At 34.2% G+C, this 17,773-nt stretch overlaps 1 protein-coding gene across 2 annotated transcripts in view; it reads right to left on the bottom strand.

Moving 5' to 3' along the window:
* LOC129788060 (probable nuclear hormone receptor HR3) overlaps positions 1 to 17,773 on the bottom strand; it is a 90,015-nt gene that overhangs the window by 65,432 nt on the left and 6,810 nt on the right. Inside the window, exon 1 of one of the 2 annotated variants that reach the window (XM_055824050.1) lies at positions 5,591 to 6,044. The exons of the other annotated variant lie outside the window; for it this stretch is intronic. The gene's annotated coding sequence lies outside the window, so the exon portion shown is untranslated. Of the gene's footprint in view, positions 1 to 5,590; positions 6,045 to 17,773 lie in introns of those variants that run through there. 2 annotated transcript variants of the gene reach the window in all.

Raw genomic sequence — 17,773 nt, 5'->3', positions numbered from 1 at the left:
AAGGCTTTTTAGAGGGTGCAATACCATGAGATTAAAAAGCAATATTTAATTTTACAGAGTTAAATTAACCCTTTAACGTCCAACGTGAAACATAAAAACATTGAAACATGCGCTCTTTTATCGCGATTTTTATTCTATGAATTTTTTTAGAGGACTTTTCTCACTCAGAAAGTTTTCTTTGACCCCTTATGCGTGAATTTGATATATTTGTAACATGGAAAAACAATTACATTCATAAATAATTGAAAAAATAAAATGTTTCACGTTTGGATCAGCGTATGACCCAAAAAACCTTAAAGGGTTAAAGAATTCACAATAAAAAGTAAGAGAATGCATAAAAAATCATGAGAGATTAAAGACTTTGCAAACAGCTAACAAATTATCAAAGAAAAAGAAGAAAATTAACAAATCAGCAAAAATTCTAAGATCAAATCATGCTGTAAATTTTGCTTCTTATATTTTCAAAGATTTGAGTTTCTAAATTGTAGTTATTACGAACTTACAATACTTTATATAGTGAATTCCCTTACAAAACGGGAAGGAGGCGGGATTCAACAAAGAACCTTTTCATCTTTTATCTTAAGTCATATCGTGGGAGAAAAAATACTCATCAAAGGACACGTCTTCATTGAGGGAAAGTCTATGAGTGCAAAAGAAAAGCTCGCTATACGTGACGTAGCTTCAAGCGAAAAATCATTCTCATAGTCTTCTCATCCTCCACACGGAGTGCAATTTCGAGGCATTAACTCCTTTCTTTTCTACCCCAGCTCTTTAATCCCTCAAAAAGGGATCTAAAACTTTGACATCATCCACAATCCTTTATACACCGAAAAAATATTATATGTAGCAGAGAAAATTGCTATATAGACGGGAGAAAACTTGAGTTCTTACAGGGAAGAAAATTCCTCCTACCACGATACGTAATTCCTACATATTGGCATGCAAGAAGCCCCACAGCAGTATTGGATGAAGGAAAGAGGAAAGAAAGAAAGAAAAAATAGAAAGTCAGAAGATCCATATAAGAAATTTCGTGGCACAAATACGCATCATATGGTGGGCTTGTGCGAAAGAAAATAGGCAAAGGAGAGACCCACTAAAAAAGTGAGCAAGAGTGGCAAAAGAGGGTGTGCGAGAGAAAGAGTACAAGATGAAAATAGAGGCAAAATAGAATGTGTGTAACTGGGTACAATGGCACGGCAAAATGCACGATGATGATGCATTGAATGTGCGCGACACACATGCTCCATTGCATGTGCACGGGTCCCCCATCCCAATACATAGGCGCAGGGAATTTTATGCTCATGGTGTTTTCCCATCGGATTTAATACATTTCTCATGTTGCATTCCACCCATTTAATGATTTTTATCCACAGACACACAGTGACAATACCCAGGGAACATTCCCATGCATGTCTCTCTCTCTTCTCCTTCTTATGTTTATATACCATTTATGCACCATGCAAATACAACACAACACATATACATACACCCATTTTGCGTTTCATTGTGTTCAAAAAGCTATGTATATGTACCTATATAGCATACATGATACACAGTGGATACGCTGTAGCACTGTACATATGTGCAATTTAGCGAATAGAGTGTGTAATTTATAAGTCATCGGGTAAATAGTACAAATCCCATTGCAACCTCTTCTTCTTCTTCCACCTCTTTTGCATAACAGTGTTTTCCAAAAGCAAAAGGAGACCGTATTGAGGAGAGAGAGAACATCGTCCATAGGATACAGCATTTGCATCATCGTGCTTTTCCCACAAGGAAATTTTCACAACCATCAACATATACATATATAGGTCTCCATGGGGATATATATGGAAATTAACACTAAAATCTTAAATATATATAATTTAATAGTGCTGAGAAAATACAGCGAGAGCGCGCGAGAGAGAGAAGGCTTGAAAATTGGTATGAGAAAATAATTTTGGTCTGGAGGAATTGCACTGAGATTGCGCATTTTCAACTCGACTTTTCCCTCTGGTGCCGTCTCTAAAGGGATTTTTCAATCTATACAGAGATACAGTGCTACCCATTCTTAATGCAAAAAAAATATCCAATACATCGACCACAAAATGCCTAAAGGAAAATTCTACGTGAAAATGCTTTGAAATGAATAAAAAAAAACAATTTCTTTATGTAGGAATTAGTTAGTTTGTATAAAATTCAAGCTGTGAAGTAAGTCATAAATTTTGCAGAAATTGTTAAAAATATTAATCAATATTTTGTGCATTGAAAAGAGCCATGAAACATTCTAATGATTCAATTTTATTTTATATTTTTGTTAGACTTTATTTCGAGTTCTTTTAAATAAGTAGTAATAAAAAGTTAATTAAATTACTAACTAACGACGATTTTTTTCAACCCAGTTATATTGCGTAATAAATGGAACGCATTGCAATGCCTCTTTATCTATAAAGAAGCAATACATTTTTGCAACATAAAAATACACATTTAATAATTCCGAAACATCCTCGCACGATATGCGAGGGAGGAGGTGAAAAGAAAAGAAAAGAAAAGAAAAAGGACGCAAGGAAATGAACTGTAAACCTCATTGGAAGTGAATTGTGAGATTGAGGAAGAAACTACAATGGAATCCTGTTAGAAGGATCGCATATAAGTTGTAAAATAAAATTGAATTGAAAATGAAGGGAAGAAGGAAGATTTGAAGATGAAATTGAATCCTGTTTATTTTGCTTTTCTTGTTAGAGAGATATTCACACGAGGTCCTTTACACGGGGAAAAAATCGTATACGATAGGTAGAGGATTTATAGAATTTCTCATATCACACAAATCCTTTTTCTCTCCCACACACCAACCTTCCGATATATCCTGAACAGAGAATTCTCGCAGGTTTAAATTTGATTCCCTATCCTGGGTGCACTTGAGAGCATTTTTTGTGTTTGGGAAACTTGCTCCTCCTCACCGACAAACCAATTGAATTCTTCACATCTCCTTTGCACCGGAGGTGAGGAATTGCAACAAAAGACCGGGAAGAAGTACGCGATAAAATCCCTCGAAGGGATGCAAAGGTATTTTATGAAATATATAAAGTAAAATTCAATAGCCCAGACAAGAGTCCCTTTTGGCATCATCCACCCCCGCGCCCGCCTCCATAATGTCCCGTTTCCATGTATCTTATAGTAGGTATCGAATATCAGGAGGATTGTTTTCCTCCACTCGACAATTTGTAACAGTATAACAAGAAGGTATCTTGAATGCAATACATATCTGCAAAGAGAGAAAGAGGAAATCCTCATTTTATTGCACCTCTTTCAACTACATATATTTTTCTTCAATCGCGCTTCTTTCACTGTTTAAAAAAAATTTAATGTTGAGCATTTTTTGCTCACTTGCACCGGGACTTGATCATCTTCGCAGCGTTTTTTTTTGCTTCTTATTCTTTCTAACTTGTGTTAATCTCTCGCGTGAAGATGTTAATTTTCTCAATGTGCATTTTAACGGTAATGCAACAATATTTAATTCCACTTGACTCCCATGCCATGGAGATCCCAATTGAGGTGATCATCGCGATCGTGGCGTTTGAAATGTGAGCACCACCACTCTGTAAGTACACAGATGAACGATATAAAGGGGAGCGCGCGCGAGCCCAAGAGGATGCTAGCAAATGCGAATTTTATCTATCAATTAAAACCCACATCATTCATTCTTTTTTTTTTTTCTTTTTACTTCTTCTCCAAGCAACCAACTTCTGCTATATTCTTTCAATTTATATAAATATTTTGCATAGCGGTGTTAATAGCTCTTTCTCTCTTTAATAAATGCATTTTCCCCCCACATTGAAAAAAAAATGTTCCATCATCCCCCGGACGGAGTTTCACTTTCCATTTGCCCTGCATCGATTTCCCTGCCGTGCGACAAAATTGAAAATTCAAATGAAAACACATGGGGAGCTTTTTTGCATTTTATTGGGTTGATTTTCCCTTTTCACACTGACACTTCTCTCTTGGCACTTTTTTGATTAAATAATCAAAAACGTCGCTCGCGAGAAATGGCAATTTGCCCACCGACGCAGTGTGAATAAATTCAAAGAATATACCTCACAGAGTTTAAATTTAATTAATGCCTAATTTTTATGCAAATACATCTTGTGGGATGTAAATTTGAAAGTTACAGTACAGGTAAGTGAACGAAGTAAAAGGATTCTCTATGCGGGATTTTACAGTGCGATTCTCTGGCACGTTTGTTTAGTTAAATAGTACATAAACTAACTACCTGATAGTTTTATTAAGGATGCAGGGATGTGTTAGATTTATTAACAAAGGTCGTACTAATTTGTAAATTATGAGCAGTGTTTGAATTTAAAATAAAAATCTTTTTTAAAAATGTAATTAAAATGGATTTTAAAGAATTTACAAATAGCAAAGAAAATGTGAGAAAAATCTTCATTGGAATTATCATAATTTTGTCAATTTATTCAGGAATTTATTCGTAATATTTTATTGAACGATAAAAATTCTAAACATAAGATAAATTTTACACCCAGTTCTATCATAATCTACTTCTCAACAATTACGTAATATCCCGTAAAATATACATGAAATCTTGAGGAAAAGTATTCTAATTTTTTTTAGAGTGAGTTCCCCTATTAATTTTTCATAATTTTTAAAGAACATTCTTAAAGTTTAAATTCATGTGATAAAAAAACGTATCTTAGACTATTTTTCTGCTTTTTGATCAGCTGTGAGTATCCAATAAACTTTTCATCTATAAATTATATTAAAGAGTGCTTAAGGTTACATCATAATACTTCTTTTACAAAATAAAAGAAAAACCAAACCCAGAGAAGTTTAAAATTTAGAGAGGAAAAAATAAACGAAGAATAAATGGTTAATTTTGAAGCTTATGTATCAAAGTATATACCACATAAAATACATAATTTTTACTATAAATGTATTGATAGTAATCAATTTTGCATATTTTACATAATAATTCTGTGCACAGTAAAATTAAATTCCAAACGTCCAAAAAAATAATAAAAAATTTAATATTCAATTTATAACTTTAAATTAATTTTAACGAAATATTCAAAATGAAATTTAATTTTACTACTGAAATCGTGAAAATTTTCAATAAAAAGAAAATTTTTATTTTATATACAAGAAAGAGAGAGAGATACATTTCTCACTGCAATATGTATTTAGTAATCCTGTGAGAGACATTCCGGTGTGGGGAAGTATTATCTCATAAATGTTGTGTGAATATGATGAATAAATTTATCCAAAGTGATTTCCCAATAATTTCGTATTTCCAACGAAAAGGCACACAAGTTTCACTATAAATGCTGTGTTGTGAAGAAAATTTCCCATTCATTGGGATTTCGAGAGACACTTTTGCACTTTTGAACCCCTTCTTTGGGGTACAATTTTTGATTTATTTATTTTTTTTATTTCAGGAGAATTTTTGCGATGGGCTTTTGCGAGACGCTTTCCCGAAAAAAAAATTACACAACTCCATTCACCCGGTGAAAGCCTCACTGCAAATAAAACTCCATCGAATGCGCGCCTCCCCCGTGGATTTACACTCGTGGGTGAAAAACTCACGAAATTCCTTCACCTGCCTATATAGCAATGTGCTTTTTCACACAGACACAATAAAAGCTCTCTCTCTCCCCCGTTTGTAGGAACAATCAGATGGAAATGTCACACACTTGCTTATGGGGAGGAAAAAGCACACCCCACTGAGCTTTTTACTCTGTATGGGGTTTGATACTTTTACGAGGTTTGCAAGGGGGTGGATTTACTTTAAGTTTTAAATGTTCCACTAAAACTTTCTTTTCTTTTTTTTATTTGTTAAATTAATGGATAAAATGCATTAAAGCTCCCTTCACTTTACAATGCTCAATCCATAATTATTGCACTTTTGGTACACTCTTTTAGTTCTCCACTAAAATGTTACTGCTTCTCACAGTTTTTTGGGTGTAGAAGGTACATAATAAAAAAACACAACATTGGTAAACCGCATCGATGCGCTCAACGCGAAGTTTGGCGAAAGACTGGCTAGAAGCATATTACCACTACTCACCATCGTGATTGTGTAAAATGGCTGTTTGGGTTCAGTTATAAAATCTATAGTGTATACCCGAAGAGTTTGGCTCTCTCTCACATCCAAAAGCTCTCTCTCTACCTCTCTTTCTGCCCCACAAACTATAATACCAAGAGAGTATTAAATTCACTATGAATACAGCACATTTTATGTATACAATATGGTTATGTATGATGCTTTAACTTATGGTACTCCAAAGTTATGGAATATCTCATTATTGTTGTATAGCTCCTCCATGGTTTTGTGTGTCTCTCTTATTATGAATTTCCAACAATAAAATGCCATATCTCTCCGGGCTTGTGGAAAATGGTTAAATGGTGTGTGCATCGTTGTCATACATTGTTCATTTTCCCGCCATACAGCAACTGAGAAAAGCTCCACTAGATATGTATGTGCAGCAGGATACTGCTAACCACCCACCCCGCATTCAACCCCCACCCCAAAACCATATATATATTTCATACAAGTACCACACAACACAACACATTATCCCAAATGTCATCCGCAAGCAATCCACAGAAACCGAAAGATTCATCTTCGCATAATATATAAAAGAAAAATAAAAGATGTGAAAAAGGAAAAAGTCATCGAATGGCCACTTCTTTTCTCAACACTCACTCTCTCACTCTCTCTCTCTCTCTTACACTACTCTCCTGGTCAATTGATTTGTTGTGTGTGATTGCACAATTTCGGTGAATTTTCACGCTACACCGAAGAGTGAGAAAGCCATTAAAGCTGCGGGACAGACACACGAAAATATAAATCCATCGTCATCATTTCACCGCAGCAAAATGGTCACATTGCGCGCGTGAATGTCTCCAAAAACAGTGTGTTTCCAAAATAAACGGGCGCCAACCGTCAACTCGCGATCCCTTCACACACACAGCACATACATAGCAAAAGCCTAAAAGCTCCGTCCAAAGCTCACCCCTCAAATGCCCAGCTATATGTTGGGATTAAATGCACATCTCTACGTACTTTGAGATGTTCAGAGCACAGTAATACCTAGCAGAAGTAATCTATTCATCTAAACCTGATTTCCATTAGATAAAATTGACGCAAATGAATGACTTTACATGGAAAAGCATGAATTTCCACAGAAATTCCAAATCTACTTGTAAATTCAAATCTTAACACTACACAAAGCATAAATTCTACACACGCAATGTCCAGAAAAAATGTACATAGGTACTCCATATTGTATCTATTGGGCATATCTTAATTATATGTATATACGGGAGAGATTCTCAACTCTATTGGTTTATATTTATCTCGCGTCTACTGATAGTAAGGATTGAGAAAAAAACCAATACTAATACGAGTGTTTAAATGATTTTTAATTATTTTTTTTTTATTATTGAAAATTTGCCTGAGTATGGTATGAAGATAAAAAAGACTTCTTTTTTTTTCTATTTTTTTTAACCCTTCAGCGACAAAGGGTCTCATATTATTTGTTCGGAAAACTTATGAAATAAAATAATATTTGAATTTGGCGCGCACTCGAAGTGGTGAATTCGTGTGGTGAAAATAGAGAATGTAGGGAAAAAAGAATGATTTGGCGGCAAAAATGACAGATCGGTTTTGGAAGGCAAGGAATACGGATGCAAACGTGCCTGCTCCGTAATAAAGTGTAATTTATCGCGTATAATTCGGGGAATTTCGCGAACATTATTATTTAACCCAATATGGCTGATTGAGTTTTAGAAATCCCAGAAATCCTTACGCGATAGTTCTAGAATTTTAGTTCAGGATTTACTTTTCTAGACAATTCCCATTTTGGAAAAATTCTAAAAAGTTCCCGGGCATGTCTGGGTTAATTTTAAAAAATTAGCAATTTTTTGTACAATATTTGATGTAAAAATAAACCTAAATTTTATTAGATTTCACGCAGTTAAATCAAACTTAAGTGAATAGTTCGTAAGAGAATTCTTGAGAAAATATGAATTATAATTTCAATTATTAATTTAAAATATTAAATAAAATTCGTTATACGATCAAAGACACTATTTATGCTCGTTATGTAGTACCACTTACTGTATGCAACATATTGAAGAGAAAAATACTAAAAGAAATCACAATCGCGCATTTCTCATTGAACCTCCTATTCCAGAATGGATGCAGTTGCTCATCCCGCAATAAATCTCAGTGAATCAGAAGAAGAATTCACTATGAAAACATATGTTCTTGTGAAATAATCCACCACACAGCATCTTCATCTCATTGCACATAATTTTTTTTCACACACATTTTTAATATTATGTTGGGTTTGTTTTTCTCGCGGGATCATCGGATATGTGCGTCCAAACAATACACCGAAAAAATCATCTCACAATTCTCTCTCTTTCGCTCCGTTGTTGGTATATTTCACATCCACATAGCCTCCCGAGGCCACCGTATAGCGGCTATTAATACTGCAGTGTGAATGCACTTTGTTATGTAATCTCATCGCGCGCGCCGTAATGTTGATCTCGTGAGCTAATACACCAAATGGTTTGAAAAAAAAAGCCCTCGCGCTCTCCCTATACTTATGGATAAAATGCATATATATTTGCAATGTGATGACGACTGAGACACAATGGGGCGCTATCTGCAGCACTGATGGATGGTACTGTGGCCTATTTTCTTGACTTCACAACCTACATAATATTTCTACATACATATCCATTCATCTCTGGAGGGAGTTTGAGTTTCTCTCAAAACAAACCATTATGAGAAGATTTTTTTTGTTGAAAAATAATTAGAACCAATAAGGATGAAAAAGAACATTAATTGCCAAAAGAAACTCACATCAGTACCTCGAAAACTGTTAGAGATAGACATTAGGCAAAAGGCTGTCAATTAAGTTTCTCTTCAGCATAGTCAGCAAAGCCAGCACAACTCTAGCACTGCAAAGTTCTTGTTAGTTTTTTTTTTCTTCTATTCAACAGTTTATAAATTTAATTTTCTCTCTCTCTAATGCTAAATGAAAATTCATTTCGTGACGCTGTAATTGTAAAGCTGCTGATAGAGACAAATTACCAATGATAATGATCTTTGGGTAATTAATTGTGACTCCTACAGTACATGAACCTTCAGTTTACATGTGAAAATTCTCTCGTCAAACTGTGAGAGAGGACCTTCAGATTTTGATGAAACATCAAACATCTCCACAAAAAAAATATTGCATTTTTTGCATGCAGAAATTAACATAAAATTCGCCATTTTTGCCAATATATTTGTCAATTTTTGCATAGAGATTTTTTTAATTTAATTTCTCAATCAGTATGAATAAAAAGATTAATATAAAATGCTTTGGAAATCCCGCCGAAATAAAATTAAAAGAGCTTTGAAACTTTCCCGAAATCGCACAAGAACGGTTCTTTGTCATCTTGTGGAGTTGCTTTTTGTGAAAATTTAGACGTCTTTCGTCATTCTTCTTTGATTTTTTTCTTAAGTATCGCGCCTATCGCGCTACCAATATCACGAATTGAGAAACTGTTACAAACCAATTTTATTGATCATTAATGAGAATTTTAACCCTTGGAATGCGGAGCGGGGTCGTTGAACGACCCCAGCGCTATATTTCATGCTATAACTCAATAAATATAAAAGATACCATTCCCATCTTTTAGAAATAAGTTCCTTGGTTATCTGAGGAGGTTGTGTAAAAATTTTAGCTCAATCCGACCACCACAAGAAAAGTTATTAAGGAAAATGTAGAAGAAGGGAATTCAAAAATTGGTGTAACGGTCATGCTGCGGAAAATTTTTTAGAGCATAAACAATATAAAACATAATTAGAAGCATGTAAATGTGCAAAACAATAAAGAATATTCGAGAAATATTGCCATTTATCACTTTGCGGGAAGTTAGGGGAATGTGGGGAAGAGTAAAAAAAAATTGCAGTTTCTTGGCAAATTTCTCAAAAAGAAATTGTGAAAAATGATTGAAAAATGTTTTTCCCTAATATCTCCTTCTAAGTATTTTAGGGCGGCGAATTTGTGGTGCAGGGTGCAAGAGGACTATATAAGGAATCTATAGGCACTAACCCGACAACTCCAGGTTGTATACTTTGGGAGAAAATTGGCCTTCTTTTTGGGGTCGTTCAACGACCCCACCTTCGCATTCTACGTAACTACCAAGGCCTCCGCATTCCAAAGGTTAAGCATCGTTTTCGCACTTAACGGACATTCACGTGTTCGCACATTTGGTGTCTGTCCCGAAAAAAAAATTTAAATTGAGAGAAAACTTATCAAATCTTTGCAATAAATCACAAGATCATGATTATGCATAAGATTGACGAGATGTAAAAAAAAACATCCACAAATCGTCGAGTTTTTTTTCTTAAGCAATTTTTCATTTGCAGCGAAAGATTATCACGCATCCGAATATTTTTAATAAACATTTCACGTGAGATTTTGTCAGATTTTTATGGCATTTTTTATTATTTTAAAAGCAACATAATAAAGTAAAAAAAACACCAAGACAGTGAAATACAATTTCATCTCAACAATGGCCTATTGAAAATCTTATCTCACTCACTTCTCTCTGTAAGATCATTTTCGGGAATGAAAAAAAAACTGTTGGTGCCAATCTTTGCTTCTCCACTAAGGTTAACAATTCTTGTACTTATGTACATCATGAAGAAAACACGAAAGAAACTAATTTTTTTTCTGACTATTTCATTCAATTCTGCAACAAAGTGATAAAATGATTTGAAAAAATTTGTAATAAAAATAATTTTATGATTCATTGAAGAATAGAGAATTCAAAAGCTTCATAGTTGTGTATTTTACCTTGTTTTTCTTTCATTACAATCGCATGGAAAACTTCAGTAAAAGCAGAGCATTGAGGATTTCGACAGGTAGAGAGGAAATTAGGGAAAAGAGAGGCAAAATAGTCAATCAAAGCTTTGGGAAAATCCTATTTTCCAGAGAGATAGAGCAAAGTTTAAATTCCATTCTTAAATGAAATTTTCCGCCATAAACCTCTTTCTTGGGAAATATGACATTTGAAGCTTTTCCTAAATCCTTTAGTGGCTTTTTGCTCCCCCCCTCTCACACCTATTAAATTTTATATGTTCTAATTCAGTGGATTTTTCTAATTAATTCTGAGAAAAATGTTCAGTACACTTCAAAGAAAATATTGAATAATAAAATTTTGCTTGATCAAAGAATTTAGAGAATAATAACTAACCAAATTACCCCATCTTCCCCTAAAACATTTTTAGAACAACTTAAAAAATTCTCTAAGGGTCAAGAAAAAAATCTGAGAAAAACACAATTCTAAAGCATAAAATAATTAGCGTTTAATTCGTGAGTTTTGAAATTCTTCTTCTACTTTCTTGGAATGCAAGAAAGAATATTGCATCATAATGTTTGTACGGAAAAATTAATTTTAGCACTTCTTGACTGCCTAGAAATGGGTCAACTCTTGGCAATTGTCGCATAATTTTTCAACTTCTTCCAGACACATGAAAAATTAAGTGCCTCACAGCCCATTGTGGGAAAAAAATCACTGAAAAGACATTTCTTTTCACGAACACACCCAATTTCTCTGACCTAAGGCATTCACTGGTGAAGTGAATATGTTCATAATTCGTAAAAGAATATTCCACAGAGGGTATGTAGTGGAGGAAAGAAAAAAACACGTTGATGTGCTGATTTACCACATTTGTGGAAATATTTGCTGATTTTTCCATTCAAAAAATATATTTTTTATTAAATATTTATTCTTCTTTTGATCTCGTTTTCTCCATGCTGTCTTGGCGCAAAATTCGCGTGTGTTCTAAGAGTGTGCCTAATAAGTCACCATATGGGTTAAAAAGAAAAGGAATTTTCGTTCAAATGAGGAGAAAAAGTGCGTGCCTTTTAAGTACATTCGCAATTAATTGGCAATAATAGATAAGCTGTGGTGCGGGGGAGTTCAATATGTATGTTATTTTCTTTGAAAAAAAAAAGGAATAAGGAAAAGAGGTGGCAAACAATGACGAATTCGTCTCTTGTTCTAATTTATTGTTTGGTATTTTGTGCACACTAACCCCATTTTTTTTTCATCTTATCAAGTGGTTCCGATGGCACATTAATGGGAAATGAAAAAAATAAATAAATATAAGCTCCCAAAGAATTTATATATTGTCTCTTGCTATGTAGATATAAATTCTACATTGGAGTATGTCTCTGGGTTCAGTGAAAAAGTAGGTTATTGTTCCCAGTCACACGACAATCACTATATGTAGCGAAAAGTATGTTCAAAGCAACAATTATGGGAGGGAATTTTGCGATTCTTTAGCACTCTGACTTGCGGTGTGTTGTGTTTTTCTCAATAGGCACAATTGTGTTCTTCTCTCCGTGCTTTTTCTCTAATGTTGGCTTTTCGCAGCTCTCTTCACCATTTTGAGGCAAGCAGCACCCTCATCCCAAACACTACGAGACTTCAATCACACAACCACAACAAGGCACGAAATCCACCATGTGGCGGAAATTGACGCAAAAATCTCTCGCTGAGATCGCATGAATTGTATTTTGCAATATTAACAATTGCAATTTGCAATGTGAGATGGTTTCTGTGGCATACAAGAAGTGGAAAAAAGCCCAGAAAGGTTCTTTTTAGCGTGTAAAAGACGCATCCATCTCGCACTTTTCTTTCTTTCTTTTTTTGGCAGAAGAATGAAATTTGTCTCTATAGCATTATGCAATTGTCTCTCAAAACAATAAATAAATTTCACAGAGAATCGTGCAAAAACCATTTGAGCATTATTAGTTTCTCCCATTTTGATTCTATTTTATGCCATATGCTTTTGACTTATAATGAAGCAATATTATTCAATGCTCTAGCAAAATTTATAACTATTATAATGCTAAAGTGGACATTTTATTGCAGATGGTACCGCACGTGTCTCATCAAATACTATATACTTTGAGGAACATATGTTATGTATGTATATAACTAAAGAGAGGCAGAACTTTCATTTTTGGAGCAATAAGAAAACTTATTTTCACAAATAATTTGCCTTTTCAAGCTTATATATAAATACTATGTTCTGACTTAAGAATAATTTGAGAGATTTTATTTTTTCTTAAGATTTTAGAAGGATGATCTTTATAGTCTTTATATGAGGATGATAGCTTCAATCAAAAAGCTCTCAATTTAATTTTGGATTTGCCATAATTGTTGATTTTGAGCGCTTAAAAACGGCATTAAAAATTTTAAATTTTGCAAAATTTGAATAGATTCCGTTAAAAGAAATGCTTTAGAACAGTTTACGAGAAATTTTAGAAATTTCGGTTGAAATTGACCTTTCTAGAAAATTTTGAAGTCAGACATAGTAAGAATTTACACAACTTTTTCATTTTAAGCTATTATTTTTTTAAATTTATTTTTCTAATTATTGAAATAATATGACAAGTTCCATGAGTTCCATGAGAATTTCCATAACAGTTAATGCAAGATTCAACATGAATTTTCTTCTAACGCGTTACATACAACTGCTCTATAGATATTGGCATAGATAGCGGCATAGAGTTATTAGCATCATTTTTCAGCAACACAAAAATTCTCCTCAATGCATAATCACCCAATTTTACTGCCCTTTCATCATGGTAAATTTAAAATTTATGTGGAAACTTGATGATCTTGCCCCGCGACATTAAAATCCTGATAAATGTGGTCTACATGCAACTAATATTGCACAACATTTTATTCTTGACCAATTAACGGCCTTTTTCTGGCATAATTAGACATTTTCTCTCCCACCACCCAACATAGTGTCAAAGAAGTGATTCTAGAAGATATATAATTTCAATGTATGGCGGAGGCACGCACAAGATTTTTTTTTTCAAGAAAAAAAGAGTCCAAACAACCGTTCTCAATTTTTGCCTCCATGAGAATATCTCGAGGCGCAATTAAAGTGTGTAAACATCGATATATATACGCGAAATAAGATCACATTTTGAAAAGTTAATTGCATTTGATGCATTTTGTCCACTCATTTTTCCCCCTAGCATCCCATATCGCCCCACCTCAACGGCTGTGTACGTACATATTGAGAGAATTCTATTAAACTTGGTATTTAAACCAAATAAGACGGTCATGATGAAGTGAGAAAAAAAAGAAGTCAAAAGTATGGTCCACCTTGAAAGCAAAAAAAAAGAGAACCCGCAAGAGGTTGTGCAGAATGCGCAAGAACCACCAAGAGTGGCTCTTAAATGTGACCTCCCTCCTCTATGCGAATGCTGCAACATTGCCATCGACCTCTCCGCAAGTCACTCACGCATCTCGCATAGATGATTCTCAAATGCATTTTCCACCACAAGTACCACATAAATGTGCCATAGAATCGCAAAAGAAGTGGAATGAAAAAAAATCTTCATGGTCAACATGACAAATTCTTATTTTAGAGCTTAAAGAGAGGCACACAAACCTCTCTTTGGGCACAATCTTCGAGAGTTGTTCTTGCCCATTGGCGGTGGTGATCATTTTCATTTGATAAATGCATATACACAAGACTTGTGGAAAATGCAAATGAAACTCCTTTTCCAAAGCACCAATGCCCATGCAAGCGGAGTGTGACAATTTTTTTTATTAATAAAAAAGAGAGACCTTTATAGCTTTTTTAGCTGAAATTGAATTTAATTAAAATGCGCGCAAATATATTCTTTAAAGCTCATTGATGCTTGCAAGATGAAAAATTCTTTTAAAACATTAAATTTTTGCATTGCATTCAAAATGGCAGAAAAACGAGTTAGAAGAGGATTTAATGTTGCAAATTGAAAAACACATACAGTGTCATAGACAATTCTTCATAATTTTCTTCTTGTGTGGTGCACAAATTCATTCGATTGACCTCATTCTCGTCTATCTTTTATTTTTTTCTTGCATTGCAACTTGCAGCAAAAATATCCACCTTTAGAGAGGATTCTTTTTTTTTCTTCTTCTTCTCTCTTCAACTTTGCGAGATTTTATGACTTTTCATCGTTTCCCTCGCACCACATGCACGCAACACCGCAGCATTCGAAAAAACTTATCATTACACATTGCCTCATTTTGAGAAAAGACATGCTATGTAGCACAAAGTCGAAGGAATAACTGTTTAATTGCATAGAATAAATATATCTACATTATGTACCTACATGGATATAAAATACTTGAAACAAGCTTTTGAACTTCTCGGAGAGTGGATCAGAAGGGAAAATCAATAGAAATGATTTTAATTAGAGACAAATACTGTATACAGGTAAATAGAATTTCAGGAGTTGAATTTCAATATCAGCCACAGAGATTGAATGGAAACTTTGCATAGCATTTTGCCTTTTAGCAAAACATTGTAAGAGATCGTTTTACCCCATAAACAATATATTTTTGCATAGATTTGCATTCACAAAACATAAGTCCTTTCAGGAATATTTTAAATTTTAATAATGAAAGCTCTCTTGGAATAAAAGCTCGCAATTTTGCATTTTTAAAAATTTATGCAAGATGTTAAAAAACATTTTTTTTGCAGAAGGACTTCAATTTGTGATGAGCTTAATATATATTTACAAAGCAGAATATGCTCAGCAATTATCTGTCTCTTTCTATGTATCTATATAGAGTTTATTGAGCTTTTTCCTTCTTTAGACATTTTTATAAATCAATCAAATCCATGAAATCTAAATTAATTAAGTCAAGCAAATACCTAAATTCAAGAATAAAAGTTCTTAAATAGAAACCTCTTTGCACATTTAAATCTCCTCATTCTTCATCATTTCTCGTTAAAACAAATAGAGAAGATAAAAACTTACAGAATCCTTTTTTCCAGAACAGAGCATCCTCCTCTTAATTATTTGAATTGAGTTCATTTACTTTTGAACTTACCTGGAATGAAATAGAAAAAATGAAAGAATTGTTAATTAAATTACATATAGACAGGTAAATGTTGCATTATTTTTATGTAATTGCGAAAAGTGTATGTAATACAAGAGATATGGATAAGAAAACTCTCATTTATGGAGCTTTCACTGCGATATAGTATTTTGGCGCCTTCTGGCACGAAGTAGCTGAACTCGGCGGAAATCAAACTCTCTCATCTCTCTTACCGGTCCTCTGTGTTCTCTCACAATGTCTCTCAAATACTCTCCCAGTAAACATCGGCTTTTTCGGGCCCGCAAGACATCATACACAACATAAAAGGCACCAAAGGCACCAAAGCATAAAAAGCTCTAAAATTTTACATCAACGCACACAAGATTGGGGAATTATTGCAAAAAATGTGGAAAAATCAGTACAAAAACCCATTGGATGGGGGTAGGCGGGTGGATGTTAGGGGGTTGTGAATGGGCGGGAAAATGCCATGAAAAAGAAAACAGCACATGCTGTGGGAAATGTCATGAATGGTGGTGGAGGAGACAATTAAATACGTAGAACTTTCGATGAAAGGAGAGATATAATGGCGGAGAGGGATGAGATGTGGTTGTAAATATGATTTTATGCGGTTGCTGGGGCATTTTCTTAATCCTCCTATTCTTGGCTATTTTCTCTTTGCACACGATCATGCAGAGAGACCCCGTGTGAGAATGCAAGAATTTCAATAAAAAGAGAGAAGTAATGAGAAGAAAGAAATAAGAAAAGATCCCAAGAAGTTGCTTCTATCTTGTTGGGTTAAAATGTATATACGGTGTGTTCCATATGTAAGAAGAGAGCATTAAAAGTCACTAACGGTAAGATTTGTAGTTGACGCAATTACCGTTAGCTCTTGATGGTTTGCCATCCACGGCAAACCAACACAAACTCGCAAGAAAACGCGCGCGCTCGCGACTTGACTGCTGGATGGTGTATATAAGTATGAAAAAGAACCCGAAAGCTAAGAAGTCTCATGGGCAATGTTGGAGGGAATTTATATATATAACACAAGAAGCTCCATCCAACTGGAAGATGACTTCAATGCGCGCAATTTCGCTTCATCAAGCCGAAGCTTCTTCATCATTTACCACGCAAATAAAAAGAGGCTCACGATTCTCGCGGTGGGAGGACAGGTATACATACATACATACATGTTGGCACATTCTTCTATGAAATAAAAAATCCACCCAAAAGCAATATCAAGAGCAAAATGGCCAAAGGGATCATTAAAAAGTTCCACGGTGGTACATGAAAAACCGCGTGCCGTGTGTTCAAATTTGCAAAAGAAGAATTTCATTTCAATTCACATCGCGAACTCAGCAAAGAGAATGCTTAATGGTAAATGATTGCCGAAAAAACCCACCGATTCTGCTTGTTCTGTTTTTTTTTTTTTACTTTACGTGTAAGTATTGAGCAATAGAATAGAAATATCTCCCCGTTATATTTCTTTTCTTGCAAAGTGCTCTCTGAACTTTTCTCTGCCCAAAAAAAGACATCGAAAAGATAAAACGCAAGGCGTGTTCAATTAATCACACGCACGAGGTATAAAAGCTCCCAAGAGAGCTTTCACACGGAAAGGTTGTTTTTTTTATAAATAGAAGATATTTTTGATAAGATTTAAATTGCATTTTTCACGTTGATTAATGATCTTTGTTCTTAATTTAAAGAATTTAAAATAAAAAAGACTTAGAAGAATGAACTTTGGAACCCCTCAAGATGTTAAAAATCGAATTATTTGTAATTGTTAAAAAAAAAACAAGAATTTATTATGAATTTGAATGTAGAAGTTAAGAAATTAAAATTTCAATATGTTGTTGAAGTTATGCAAGCCTTTCAT

The sequence above is a fragment of the Lutzomyia longipalpis genome, chromosome 1, assembly GCF_024334085.1.
Source record: "Lutzomyia longipalpis isolate SR_M1_2022 chromosome 1, ASM2433408v1".
In the NCBI taxonomy this organism is placed as follows: domain Eukaryota; kingdom Metazoa; phylum Arthropoda; class Insecta; order Diptera; family Psychodidae; genus Lutzomyia; species Lutzomyia longipalpis.
This window is presented reverse-complemented; position numbering and strand designations above follow the sequence as displayed.